This window comes from Felis catus, chromosome F2 (genome assembly GCF_018350175.1).
Source record: "Felis catus isolate Fca126 chromosome F2, F.catus_Fca126_mat1.0, whole genome shotgun sequence".
Lineage (NCBI taxonomy): Eukaryota > Metazoa > Chordata > Mammalia > Carnivora > Felidae > Felis > Felis catus.
This window is the reverse complement of record NC_058385.1, coordinates 66,010,465-66,025,103: the sequence shown is the minus strand read 5'-3', so window position 1 is coordinate 66,025,103 and position 14,639 is coordinate 66,010,465. Positions and strand designations below refer to the sequence as shown.

The 14,639-nt window shown below is 48.3% G+C and overlaps 1 protein-coding gene and 1 long non-coding RNA gene across 3 annotated transcripts in view; one reads left to right on the top strand and one right to left on the bottom strand.

Annotated features, from left to right (window-relative positions):
- The window catches only part of ZHX2 (zinc fingers and homeoboxes 2), a 162,826-nt gene extending 159,506 nt beyond the window's left edge, over positions 1 to 3,320 (bottom strand). For both annotated transcript variants that reach the window (XM_023248489.2, XM_023248488.2), the window contains exon 1: positions 3,128 to 3,320. The gene's annotated coding sequence lies outside the window, so the exon portion shown is untranslated. The remainder of the gene's footprint in view (positions 1 to 3,127) is intronic.
- Positions 3,321 to 3,697: 377 nt separating this feature from the next.
- On the top strand, positions 3,698 to 14,091 carry LOC109496190. Its single transcript, XR_002739581.2, has 7 exons — positions 3,698 to 5,744; positions 6,047 to 6,107; positions 6,471 to 6,536; positions 11,418 to 11,580; positions 11,788 to 11,840; positions 11,923 to 11,988; positions 12,712 to 14,091. It is a non-coding gene; the product is annotated as an uncharacterized LOC109496190 (long non-coding RNA).
- Positions 14,092 to 14,639: the final 548 nt, after the last annotated feature.

The window sequence follows — 14,639 nt, the reverse complement described above, 5'->3', positions numbered from 1 at the left end:
GATTCCTCGGGGGTAGGGGGTCTGGACCCCGCCAGCACCTCCACAGTGCCTGGAGCAGGGTTTTGCATTGAGGTTGGGGGGCTTTCTGTCGCCAGTCTCTCCATAACGTCTAGCGCCGCGCACTGGAGTGAGCTCTTCTGGGGTCAAAGTGTGCGTGTCTGGGGTCTGGTGCTCTTACTGTTTGGTCTTGGGCAACCTCTGTGCTCTCTGTGCCTCTGCTTCCTCATCCATAAAAAGGAGAGACTGACAGTACTTACCCCCCAGGGATGTCACGAAGACAAAATAATCACGAGCACTTATAAGGGTTCTTGGCATATAAAAGTGTTTAATGACTGCACTCTTATTAGGATGATGACTATCACAGCTGCTGAATGAACAAATAAATCAACACGTAGCTGCTAAATAAGTGAATGAAGGAATAAAACCCAGGAAAATTCTGGAGTTCAGACCCCAGGGCAGTGTCACTGTTCCTTCTTTTTCATAACTACACCTGTCCCTTTACTTTTCCCTTCTAATGAGGACTCGTTCTAATGAGAACTGCTGTAACAGGAGCGTTTAAGGCTAAGAAATAGGGCCCGGCTCGGAACACTGACTTCACTTTCTGCTCTGCAGGTCTGGGCAAATTCCTTCACCTCTTTGAGCCTCAGTTTCCTCAACTGTAACCTGAGGATAATAATTGCACTTATCTCACAGGGTTATGCTAAGAACTAAATGATAAAGCACACAAAAAAACTAACCATTGTGCCTGGCATATGAAAACAGTAAACATTAGCAATCATTATCAAATATTGTCATTATTCTTTTTGCCAAACACCAGGCATCCCACTCAATCCCACAGCCCTGATGGAGGTGAGACCGTTGGTGTGGGGATCACCTTTCCGCATGTCAAGATATGCTGCATTTACATCAGGAGAATACCCTTCTGGAGTGCCCACAAACACTGTCATTTTGATCTTTTCCTTTAAATGGGGATTGGTTAATACATCTGATGTCCCCTAAATCATTGACCTCTGAATTGCCCCTTAAGAGCTGTTAACTTCAGCTGGATCCTAGTTGACATCAAACCTGGCCAGAAGGTACATGCACACAAGAACGATCAAAGAGCACAGCGTTTCCACACCAACGAGATTCCCACAGATCACAGGTCCCTGTTCCTGTCGGTGACACATTTCAGTCTTACTTGTAGATTCCCCACCCCCCGGGCAGTAAAAGAAGATGTGTATATGGCTTAATATAATTTTCCCTTTAAACTTGAATCAACCCTTTATGTTAGTTCCATTGAAGCACTTGAGGGTTCCATTAATCTATTTTTACTTTTAAACACGCCATTTTACAAGATATTTATTCCACTTGGTTGTCATCCAAATGCTTTTTGACATTACTGCCCTGGGACTGAACTGCTTAAACTCAGGGCCCTCATAAATAGAAAATCACCTTTTGACTGAAATCTTGAAGAGCCCTCAGAAGCTCACCCCCTTCACTTCAACAGGCATTAATTTCTGCTCTACATAAAGGAGTGTGAGTGTATTGCAAGTCTGAGAGTGTGTGCCTGTGCGTGTGTGTGTGTGTGTGTGTGTGTGTGTGTGTGTGTGATAAGAGGGTAAGTGTAGGTCTGAACTACCCAGGGGATGAAGAGGGGGACTTCCTGCCCCTCCAAAACCTGCCCATGGGGCCTGCCTCAGACCTGGTGAGCTGCTAACTTGGGAGATAAGGAGATCATCAGACATCAGGTGGGGGAAGAACTCTAGGGCCTGACAAGACTCAGGGGACCCCGGGGGCCCGCCGCCGGGCAATACCTCTTCCAAAGGCGACGGGTCTAGGGAAAGTCACCATTCCCCCCACCTTCCCCCTCCCCACCTCCGGACAAACAAAAGGCCATCCCCAAACAGCTGAAGGCAGGCAGAGACCCCACTGGCTTTGAAGCCGATCAATCAGGTGGAAGCCCGAGCAAATCACAACTTGGCTTCCCCAAGTTTTCTCCCCAGCCTAACGAGCCACCCTCCTCCTCCTCCGCCTCCGAGCTCTCCGCACAGCTACGGGGCCAAGGGGACCGTCCTGTGATGCTCACTGGTTTCCAACTTTCCGCTGCTCTCCGTCTCCGCAGCCTCCTGCAGAGCGGCCGGGGGAAAGGGCAAGTTTGCAAAGGCGAGGATACCAAGTCCCGGGGAAGCCACAAAGACGCCGCAACACCAACAAAGATGAACCTCTCGTGGGGCGGACGCCACAGCGCCAGCTGCCGCTCCGGGGGCGAGCGTGGGCTCGGCTGGCAGAGGCGGCCGCGGGCGTGGGCCGGCCGGCGGCGGACAGCGAGGGGGGGGGATCCACCCCCGGACCCCCCCCCCCACACACACACGCGGGCGCCCCGCCACCTGAGCCGGGCGTGGGGCCCGCGCCGCGCTCCGGCCCTGCCCCCCGGCAGGTAGCTCGGGCGGCCGCCCGCAGCCACCGGCGGCGACGAGAGCAGAGGCAGCCTCAGCCCACGGCGTCATGCTTCCTGCCACCACAGTACGGCGAATCGTCACCGGGAGAGGGGAGAAGAGGGGAGCGCGGGGGAGGGAGGGCAGCTCGCACACGCAGACCCCCCCCCCCCCGCCTCCGCCAAACCCGCCGGGCCGGGGCCACGTCCCGCCGGAGTCCCCGCGGGACCTGCCCCGTTTGCACAAAGCGCCGCAGCTGGGCCACGGAGGGGAGGGCGCCGGCCACGAAATAAATAAATAAAAACAGAGTCGGGTCTACGTAACGCCCTGTCGAAAGCGGACGCCATATTTTTTTGTGGCTTATGTCGACATAGGGAAACGTAGACATGTTTTTCCTCCTCCTCCTCCTCCTCGGTCTGGCTCCCATTTATCCAAACTTGTAATCAAAACTCTTAAAAAAAAATCTCCCCCCACCTCCGGATCCTCTTCTTTCCTCCCACCCACCGAAAGGGCCCGCACCCCCCCCCTCTCCGCACCCCCTCTTCCAATCACAAACCCGGCCAAGTCCCATTAACAACACATTTTCGGGAGCCGCGGCAGCGGCGGCGGCGGTGGGAAAGTTGGGCTGGAGTGGCCGGCGCCCGGCGTGCGGGGCTCGGGGCTGGCGGCGCCGGGCGGGGGGTGCCGGGCGCCGAGGCGAAGTTTCTTACCTGCGCCGGGGCTGGGGACGCGGGGACCCGGGCTGGGAGCGCGGAGACGCGGCACGGGCGTTCCAAAATGGAACTCTGCTGGCTCCCCCCACCCACTCCCCACTCCCCACCGGGCGCCGGGCTCGGGCTCCGTGGGAAAGAGGGGCACGGCCAGCCTGCCAGGCAGACGGACAGGAAAAGCCCCCGTACGGGGAACAGTGGCCAAAATTTTAAAAAGAAAAAAAAAAAAAAAAAAAAGAAGGAAAAAAAAGGGGAAAAAAAATGTCTCGATCAGTGGGGAATCTACGCCAAAACCCACATGATCTGTAACGTCAGCATGCGTATTTGCATACGATACCACCACCCGAGCTGCCACCCGGGCTCGGGTTCCGCAGAAAGTTACAAAGTGAAATTCAGCCCCCTCCGGAGACGCCGGCGAAATGTCATTTTCAGGCGGGAGCTGGGGGGGAGGTTAGCCCTAAAGGCGCTGGTTACTAGCCGAGGTTGGGGGGGGGGGGTGGGCAGTAAATTAACTTAAAAGTCTGAGCCCAGTAACGGACTCGGTGGAATTTCTGCGAGGGGAGGAGGGGGAGGCGCGAGCGAGATCATTGAATATTAAGCACGACCCGGCCCGGCGGCCGCGGCCAAACCCTCCTGGTGCAATACCCATTTTCTTTATGAAAAGTTCAAGGTGTCACTGATGAGCTCAACAAACTGTTGATCCTGACCACGTGGAGTGGCAGACGGAGGGACCGCGGGGCGCGGTTGCTGGCCCTGAGCGGGTGGCACCCCAGATCCCCGCGTCCCTCTCGCAGCACGAGGGGTCGTGCTCGGGTGGGGCCGCCACGCGCCCAGGGCGCTGCCTGCGCTTTCTCCCTTCTCCCGGCTCAGGGAAATAATAACTAAAAAAAAAAAAAAAATTTTTTTTTTTTTTTAAAGCAAGACACGTTTTTGCTCCTGGAATAGTAATAAGAGGGCTTGGGGTAGGGAGGGTGAGAAAGAGCCCCCACTTATATAACGACTTGAAATTAGATGACTTTTGCTGGGGAGATTCGGGGATTTGCGCTTGCGCCAGGTCTGAGGTTAGTTAAAGATCCTCAAACTTTTTCCCTTAAGAGCCAATAAACAAACAGACGCCCCGGGAGCTGACTTAAACTCTTGTCGGGCCGCCGTTCGCTGGGATTCTCAGACTCGGAGAAATGCACACCCCTGCGGCGCTCGCAGGGAAGTCCCTCGGAAGCTGGGCGGGTCGCTTTCGGAACTGGGACTCTGGCGTTCCCGGCTGGAAGAGATCCCTAACTGCCGCCCCCTGGCTCCCCTCGGGCGTTTTAGAGTACGGGCGGGCCAAGCTCTCGCTGCCCTTCGCTCGCGGCGCGGTACCCGTGAACTTGCGTTCTGGGCGCGGCGTTCCTGCAGCAGTGCTACGCTGAGGAGCCCTAAGGAATTCGGATCCCGGGGACGCTTCGGAATCTCAGCGGGCAACCTGTCTGCGCCGCACATTCCTGCCCGGACGGACCCGGTTCCCCTCCAAGGGCATGTGGACGCGTCAGCCTTTCCCGGCTTGAGCTGGGCGCAGGCGTGCACTAGCAGAACCGGGCCGAGGGATGTTGTCTGGGGTCTACTTCTGACAGTCTGAGCGCAGCGAGAAAACAAAGGGAGCCTGGGGCTGGGAGGCTCTGCGGAGTCCCCGCCCGCCCTGAGGATTAGCAGGCGCGGAGCGTCGGGGCTTCCCGGCCAGCCTCTGCTCCGGGGAATTAGAACGAACTCTAGCGGCGGTTTGCGACGCAGCTCTGGGCGCCAGGACCGCAACAGGTGGCCGTGCGCGGCGGAGTGGCCAGAGGCGAGGACGGGGACTGGAGTGGGGACGGCTGGCCTAGGGGGCTGACTGCGTGGCCAAGGCACTGGGTGACCTTTTGACATTTTTGTTTTCTAGACTGGGGACAAAAAACTGGCTGAACAACGTTTTTCTAGGGTCTCCCCTGGGGCTCCAATTTCTCTAACAGAGCTCCTTGGGTCTCCAGAAGTTTTGACAATAAAAATAGCTCATATGCAAAATTTTCTTACTGGTCTGCACCTGTTTGTTCGGTTATTGCTCATGTGGGGTCTGTCTGTTGGTTTTGTTTTTTTGTTGGTGGTAGTTTTTTGGGTTTTTTTTTTGTTTGTTTGTTTGTTTGTTTTAATGACGCAGACAACAAGGCCCTGGCCTGGGAGGGGTCTCTTGTGTGATGCTCACAGACCCAAGAAGCGATGCATCACATCGCTGATGCAGCTCTTAACGTATTCATTAAGAACTTCTTCGCAGACCATGACCCAGATCGTGTTGCATCTTTCTCAGACTCATTTGATAACTTCTAAGATCCTAATGTATTTGCCATAAACATGAGAATCTAAGAATACTGTTTTATATTTCTTCCCCCAAGGGTGAGCCAGAAGAATACAGGGGGAAAAAAGGACCCCCCTGCCAAATTTAATAATTTTATATTGCTTACCCTTGACTCTTCCAGGTCATTTCGCTCCCCGTGCCCCAAAGTAAGTGCAGCTCTCAGTTTGTTTCCTCGGAAATTATGGAAGCCTTAAGGAAACTGTTTCCATTTTGAGACTGCATCTCCTCTTGATGGCCCATCACTTAGCATTTTCTGTAAGTCAAGTTTCCTGTGCCCCTACCTTGTTACCATCTGCTTCTGGCTGGTGAGAGATTAACAGGGTGGGAAGGGGCAGGGTTGAGCCAAGCAGGGTAGTCCTCTGGACTGTCCACCAAGTCCCCCTGTCTACAGGTCACTTCTATGTCATGGACACTGTGGAGGTTTCTGATGTGCTGCTGTCTGCAAATTGTTCAAAGTTTAACATGGACTGAACTTTCACTACCTAAACAAACAGCAGGGAATAAACCAAGGGTGACTTTGCATTAAGTGCTATGATTTCAATTTGCTCTACGCGTAGGTGGAGTAGATGGACCCTTATCTGATATGATTCAGGAGCTTTGGAATCCATGATGATAAAGGTAATGTTTATGGAGTGCTTTGTCCGCCACATGCCAATTGCTACTTAATCTTTCCAACAACTCTATCGGGCAGCAATTCTTACAATGTTTTGTTTCAGTTCTCTTTAAACTCTTACAATTATTGAGGACCCCAAATAGCTTTTGCCCATGTGAGCTGTATACCTATTGACGTTTACCGTATTAGAAATTCAATCGAAAAAAATGAAAACAGGGATTTACAGACACACTTTCCGTTAGCCGTCAGAGCAATGACAACCATGACAGGTCATAGGGCCTCGGGAAAACTGTATATGTGTGAGAGGATGAGAGTGAAAAGGGAAAGTAATATTTTTGCCCTATTATGAAAATGATTTTTGACTTTAGGGACCCCTGAAAGAGCCTTGGGGGCCTCCAGGATCCTTGGATCACCTTTTGAGAACCACTGTTAAGGTAAGTTACATTATCATGCCCATTTTACAGAGGAGGAAGTCAAGGCTCAGAACTGAGTTCATTAGAGGCCTGAGCCAGAGTTCTTGATTGCATGATTCTACCTTTTGGTAACAATCTGAATTCCTCTCCCCCACCCCCCAGCCTAGAACAGCATCTAGTGTTTCCCAAGACTACTTTCATTAACAGCAATCACATATTGAGGCTCTACTAGGGGCCAGCCCTTCCTATATGCATTATCTTGTCAAATCCTTAGAACCACCTACCCTGCGTGTATTGTCTCCCTCATCTTACAAATGGCAAAACTGCTGTTCAGAGAGGTTAAGACGCTTCTCCGAAGTCACCCAGCCAATTTGAATTTGGATTCAAATCTTTGTCTAGTGGCTTCAAAACCAAGGAAGGACAAGAGTCCATCCTGGTGTTTTATAGATGCCCAGTGGGGAGAAAACAGCTTCTGTTCTTAATTGGGTGAGAACCAGGCCCGGCTGAGAAGTCTTGCAAATTTAGAAATTGCAGGAGGAGAAGAAACCAAAAACATAGTATTATCCCTGAGGAGCCCCTAATCAAATGACAACAAATCCACACTGGTTTATAAACACAAAGGAAAGGTGGCAGAGCAGAAAGATCTGGAATTAAGATGTGAATTGCAGGATCGCCCCTTCCAGCTGTCTGATCCCTAGGTAAATATGTTTTATTTTTAAAATTTTTTTTCAACGTTTATTTATTTTTGGGACAGAGAGAGACAGAGCATGAACGGGGGAGGGGCAGAGAGAGAGGGAGACACAGAATCGGAAACAGGCTCCAGGCTCCGAGCCATCAGCCCAGAGCCTGACGCGGGGCTCGAACTCCCGGACCGCGAGATCGTGACCTGGCTGAAGTCGGGCGCTTAACCGACTGCGCCACCCAGGCGCCCCGGTAAATATGTTTTAAATGAATGCAAAAAGAAAGCACAAAATACAGAGAAGTCAGCAAGAAGAAGAAAGTAATTATCAGCAGTCCAAACAGGTACTGGTTATAATTTTGGTATATATCCTTGCACATGTTACATTTATTTAATTTTTCCATTATAAGATTCAGAAGTGAAAAGTATTAAATAGCAATTTACCAACTGTAGCACAGAACAGCCACTACGGACACAACTTCTAAAGAAGCGAGATAGAGGGTGACCTTTTGGAATATTCAGATTGCTTTGCCAAATACCTGCAAGCGGAGGAAAAAAGGAAGCAAGCTAGACAGATGCTGTTTCCTCACATGTCTGCAACCCCTCACTCCGTAGTTTGATACAAAATGTCTTGTGCTTTGAGATGGAATCCCATATCCTTGGTAGGATCAAAGCTGGGACTTGACGTTTTCAGGTTTATAGCAGGAGCTTGACTTAGCAGAAATCGGAACCTGCCCGGAGTGTAGAACAGAGAGTTTACAAAGCTGGGAAAACTCAGAGCTTGCTAGTTCTCCGACTTCACAGTCTGGCTTGGTCCTTGCAGCATTCCTGTAAGGTACGCACGGTGGATGCTACCATCTACGTCTTACAGAGAAGGTCGCTGAAGCTAATAAGGTTGCAATGATGGTATACAGTGTGTAGTAGTTTTCAAGTTCTCAGACTAGATTCAGAACCACGATTTGACACCGGGGTCTTCTAACTGCAAGGCTAATGCTATTTCTGTGCCCTTTTTCATCATTTGCTATTGTATCAAAAGGGGACCAAAGTATGACTCTCTTTTGCAATATCCTGGAAGAGAATTATCACCTGGCAAGGTCTTTGTTATCATATGCTATTTTATATGTGCTTATTCATTTGTTTGTTGTCTCTCCACTATAACGTAAGGTTTCTGTAAGCAGGTACTTTGTTTCATTCACTATCATATTCCCGTGCTTAAAAGCCTGCCTGGGGCATAGTACATAGGTGCACAATAAGTGATTGTGAAATAAATGAATGAATGAAGTGTGCTCTTGTCAGGGCTCATCCAGTAATAGGGAGCCAATTCTGTTCAAGACTGTACACATTTTCTGGGGCACTTGAGTGGCTCAGTCAGTTAAGTGTCTGACTCTTGATCTCAGCCAGGGTCATGATCTCACCGCTCGCGAGTTTGAGCCCTGCATCGGGCTCTGCACTGACGGTGCTGAACCTTCTTGGGATTTTCTCTCTCCCTCTCTCTCTGCTCCTCCCTTGCTCGCTCTCTCTCTCTCTCTCTCTCTCTTAAAATAAATAAATAAACTTTAAAAAAGAGAGAGAGTGTATACATTTTCTGTTTACCGAGAATGATCTTTGCTAAGCACTTCATTTCTTGTGGTCCAGGCTTCTATTTCTATGGGGTGCCTGGGCTTTGAGTCTGATGGGGAAGAACATCACTGGTCCCTCCTCCTTTGGATTCTCAGCCTGCAAAGCATTAGCTCGGCATCGGTCCTTAGGGATCTGTTTCTTCAACCAGCTCATTTCACAGGCAGGAAAACTGAGGCTCTCAGTTGGTGACAGTGCCACGACCAGAACGTGGGTCTCCTAACTTCTGGCTTATATTAATCCCCATGCAGATTTGCTCATAAGCAACAAAGCCCCAAGCTTGCCCCTGAGAAACAGAACTGTGTCTTCTGTCAGTATGCAACGGAGCTAAAAAAGATGTGCATAGCCAAGTATGGTGGGGAGGGGGGGGGGAGGAGGAAACACCTGTTGCAAAGATGTGGTAGGAGGCAGATGGCAAGACACAGTCACATGGGCCCAAGACTCGGTCTTTGAAGTGGGGATCATAATGCCTGCTGGCTTACCTTCATAACATTTTTGTGAGCTTCCAATGAGACAACGTGTGTGAATGTTCCTATTTATTCTTTATAATGAGCTTATATGTGCATCCTGATGTATACATTGTCAAGTTAGTTATTTGGCTATAGCATAGAGGCTCTGGGGTTTGAATTCCAGCCCCAGTGTTCATTTAACTTCTCTAAATGTTAGTATCCTTATCTGTGAATACTAAATGGGGATGATGATTATACCTGACTCCCAGGGAGGTTGAGATAATTCATGTAAAGTATTGAGCTTTAGTGCTTGACCCATGGTGAGTGCTCAGTAAATGTTACCTATTATTATCATTTCTCATGTGAAAATAATACATATTAATCATTGAAAATGTCAAAAATTCACATAAATAAAAAATTTGTTGCAAGAATGCATAGCGAAAATAAATACATTAGAGAAATGGATAGATAGCACTCAATTTTACAACGGCGAAAAAAGCACAATGAACATTTTGCTATATATGTATGCCTACATTAAATTAAAAAATTGTCTACTTTGTTTCACACACTGTTTTTAGGACCTGGGATACACAGCTTATATTGGATCCAGATGATAAGTAAATAGGTAATACAACAGGTAGTGATAAATTCCATGAACATGAATAAAGCTTGGTAAAAGGATAGAAAGAAATAGCCTCTTTGTCGAGCTGATATTTGGATGAGTGATGAAGGGAATCTGGTGGGAGAGAAATACAAACATATTTTAAGTGTCCCTGTGTATAGTGAACACTCTATAGTGAAGGTGGCCCTTATATAAGGACTATTTTTTCTTGTTAAGAATTTTTTTAAGTTTATTTATTTTGAGAAAGAGAGAGAGAGAGAGTGCACGTGCAGGGAGGGGCAGAGAGAGAGAGAGAGAGAGAGGGAGAGAGAGAATCCCAAGCAGGCTCTGCACTATCAGTTCAGAGCTGACCTGAGGCTTGACCTCACGAACCGTGAGATCATGACCCGAGCTGAAATCAAGAGTCAGACGCTTAACCAACTGAGCCACCCGGCCACCCGTTGTCATTAAGAATTTAAATACCTTTTTTATATGCTACATTTAATGGGATCATAATACTGTTGTTCACTGCAAGGCTGAATGACAAAAACAGCATTGACTAGTCAGGACAGGCTAAAATATGCTGCAGTAACTAATAACCCCCTGAGTTCCGTAACTTAAAACCGCTGTATTTCTTGCTTTTGCTACTTGTCCGTGAAGGGTTAGCAAGGAGACTCTGACCATCACAGTCACTCAGGGACTCCAGCTAACAAAGCAGTCAACACATGCATCAGACTTTGCCAATCATTCTAGAAGAGGAAAACGATCTTGTACAGACAATTAAACGTTCAGCCAGGAAGTAATATGTCACTTTTACTTATTACTTACTGGTTGGAACTAGTCACAAAGTTACCCACATGGAGACATAGAAGTGTTATGTGCCAGGAGATGGGGGGATCTAGAAATATTTGTACTAAAATCATAGCACTAATGACTACAAACAATAACGGCGATTCACATTTAGTGATCATTCACTATGTGTTGAATCTTTTCCATGTCTCATCACAGCAAACCCATATTTTATCTCCTACAGTTATAGAAACTGAGACTTACAGAGGGTAGTTAAGTCGTCCAAATTTTAAGTGGTGAATTGGGCTTTAAGCTTAACTCTGTCTGCTTCCAGGGTATAGACTCTCAAAACACTGTCCTCAAACCCCATTGAATTTAACTGGTCCAGTACTGTTGAATATTAGGTAATTTCATCCCCCCCCCCCCTCGCCAATGGACAACATTGTGTTGAGTCATCCATGATTACTTCCTTAAGATAAATCCCTAGATAGATATTTGCTGGGTTCAAATATACACATAATTTTAGACTGACAACCTTTGCAAAAAGTGAAAGCTTTAGGAGGTGTGATACAGTCTTCTAAGTTGGCTTCCATCAATCCTTTCCCTCCCTGTATGAAAACTACTTCACCATTAAGATGTGGAGTTTATGTCCCCTTCCCTCGACTCTGGACTAGTCCTGTGATTGCTTGGAATGAATGGAAATGATATTCTGGGACATCTGAGCCCAGGCCTTAAGAGACTGGTATTTTCTGTTTCCTTCCTCTTAGAATCCTGCCATCATTCTGTGAGAAGCCCAAACTGCATGGAGAGGCCACATGGAAGAAAACCAGGATTCAGGGGACAACAGCTCCAGCTGATTGCTGGCTAACACCCAGTCAGACTACAGCCACATGAGTCATCTTGGATGCTGTAGACGAATTGGCCTTCCAGGTGACAACACCCCTGGCTGATGTCACACAGAGCAAAAGAACTACCCAATGTAACCCAGTCAGCCCACAGAATTGTGAGAGATGATAGCAAAATGGTAGACATTCAGCATTACTAAGTTTTGGGGTGGTTAATTACACGGCATGAGATAACTACAATGGGAAGTATTTTCTACATATCTTCATTTGCACATATATCTGAATATTCCAGATCCACTTCCAACTGATCTCTGCAGGAAGAAGCATTCTGAGATCACAGAGAAGGTCAGGACAAGACACTGGGTGCTTGCGCTGGCCAACCTGAGTCAAAACCTTTTCCTAATATGAATTGTTTCTCTCAAAACAGCTGGATTCAGCCTAAAAACTGCCCCTGCCCACAGGTCCCAGATACTGAGCCGATGAATGCCTTCAGGTAATTTTTACCAAACGCAGATACTCAGTAAGTGCTGGAGTCAAGTCCTTTTTGGTGTTGCCCCAAACTGAGGTTTCCTTCTTCAGAGATGCACACCAGGAGATCCAAGTGCGTACTATGTATGTGGCACCTAGAAGAGTCTTTCATTTTGTTTTATCTAATCGTTCCCACCTTCTGAGAGAGTGCGTCATCTCCTCAAGGAGGAAACTGAGGCACAAAGAGGTTTATGATTCATTCACGGGTCGTCCAGCTAATAAGTTAGAAGTGGGACTTGTACCCAAGTTAGACTGACCGCAAATCCTGCCTGCTCCCTCTTACACCTGTGTCCCAAATTAACTCATTCATAAACCACCTTCACAATTTTTGCCCCAGCAGCATACGTACATCTGCAGTATTATTCATATGACATTTTAAATTTATATTGGATCACATTTGAAATGTAAACATACTTATATGATAATGATAATAATAATAATAATAAAGCTTTTTATCCCAGTGGAAAAAAATCCAATACTGATTGTAGCAAATGAAAGGAACAGTAAAAGTAATCTATGGGGAGACACAGTGCTATTAATCTAGCTAGATACTGTTATTTGCAGAAGGTAGAACCCGAGGATAAAGGTGTTAGGTGTTAAAGACTGACTCCCTGCAAAGCGAGAAGTTCTTTGGGGGCTAATTAAAAGGATGGAAAGAGAATGGGAAAGCAGTAGCTCTCTCTCTCAGTCAGAGCCATTTACTGCTGTGTCCGTGCATCATCTGAAACCATCCCGTGCGCCACACGTGTTACCAGCACTGCACGTCTCCTACCCCGCTGACGCCTGTCTGCCTCTCACGGATCCATCAGTGAGTATCGTTCCCTCTGAGAGCATAAGGTTAGTTTGAGGAACTCGAAATGTGGTAGACGCCAACTAACTCATTTTCTTGGCTCCCGTCTCTGCCCTCATTATCCCCGCTGTCACCGAAAACACGGAGCTTGCGAGGTCTTTTCCCCACTTACAATCTGGCCGTTGCTTCCCGTTTCTCTAGGATGGCACGGGTCATCTTGCCAGTCTGGCTTTCCAGCCCAGTCTTCTTTCTCCCTTCTTCTAACCTTGTCCTCTTAAGACTCAGCATCGCTGGGTTCCTGGTCACTGCCTAAATTTGCTAGTCTTTTCCATCCTTGTACATGGAACACCCTCTACCTGGGATGCCTTCACGCTTCCTATGCTGCAAGACTCAAATCAAACGTCATTTCCTTTGGGGAGCCTTCTGCTCCTCCCAGGAGAGTGAAACCTGCCTCTTCTGAAGTCCTACAGAATATTGCATTTTCCTCGAATTAGAATTGCTGCCTTGCAATCCAGTCCCTTCTTTGTATTTACCACGGCCACTTGGCTGTGAGTCCCTCAGGGATGGGTCATTTGCCAGGCATCCCTGTCCTCGTGTCTTACCTAACACGGAGTTCGTGGTAGGTAGAACTCTGAGATGGCCCCAGGATCCCTCGCCCCTGGTTATTCCAACACTAAGCTAGGCACTACTGTGAAAAGGTATTGCAAATGTAACTAAAGCCTCAGATCAGTTGACCTTAAAATCCGGAGATTATGAAGATTATCTGGATAGGCCTGATCTAATCATGTGAGCCCTTTAAAAGCAGACAGATTTTTCTGGCTGGTTGAAGAAGAAGTCGGAGACATTCAAAGCAGGAGAGGGATTTCACACAGGGGAAGTTCTCCGTGGCTGCAATGGAGGGTCCCACGTGGCAAGGACCTGGGAGCCACCTCTAGGAGCTGAGCGTAGGCCCTGGCTGATAGTTAACAAGACAACGGGGACCTTAGGCCTACAGCCACAAGGAAATGAATTCTGCCAAGAGCCACTGAGCTCAGAAGAGCACCCTGGGACCCAGACTAGGCCTGAAGCTCTGGCTGACACCTCTTTTTTGCCCAGTGAGACCCCGAGCAGAAAAGTCAGTGGTTCCATGTCCAGACTCCTGCCCTACATGTTGTGCAGTGATGAATTTGTGCTGTTCTACACTGCTCAGTGTCTGGTAATTCCTCACACGCCAGTAGAAGACTGATAAAGGATGGATGCTGAGTAAATGCTGAATGAATAAATGCATGGGAACATGTACTTTTCGTGGTCACAGAGGACAGTGGAGGGGATGCCTCTCCCCACTCCTAGTTCCCCTGAGGAGGGAGGGGTTGTCGGTAAAACCTCCTGCCTTCTGCTTCTGCCTTTCGGTCTCTGGAAGAGTTTGGCCCAGCTTCACACTTCCTCCCCTGAGAGCACGGGTCTCCTTTGTTCTGGTCTTAGCACGGGTGGGGGCATTCCTCACAACACTCCCTTCCTCTTTGTGGGTATGTCAGCCTCATTCTGGGTGCTGGAGACGCAGCCCACACAACCAGCAGACTACGGTAGTCTGCTCCGGCTGTCATACCTAAGCACCACAGATGGGGGTGGAGGGCTTAAAAAACAAACATTCATTTCTCCCAGTTCTGCAGACTAGGAGCCCAAGACCAAGGTGCCAGCAAGGTGGATTTCATTCTGAGGCTTCTTCTTTCTTTCTTTCGTTCTTTCTTTCTTTCTTTCCTTTCCTTTCTTTCTTTCTCTCTCTTTCTAAGTTTTTTTAATGTTCATTTTTGAGAGAGAAAGAGAGAGACAGAGCACGAGCAGGGGAG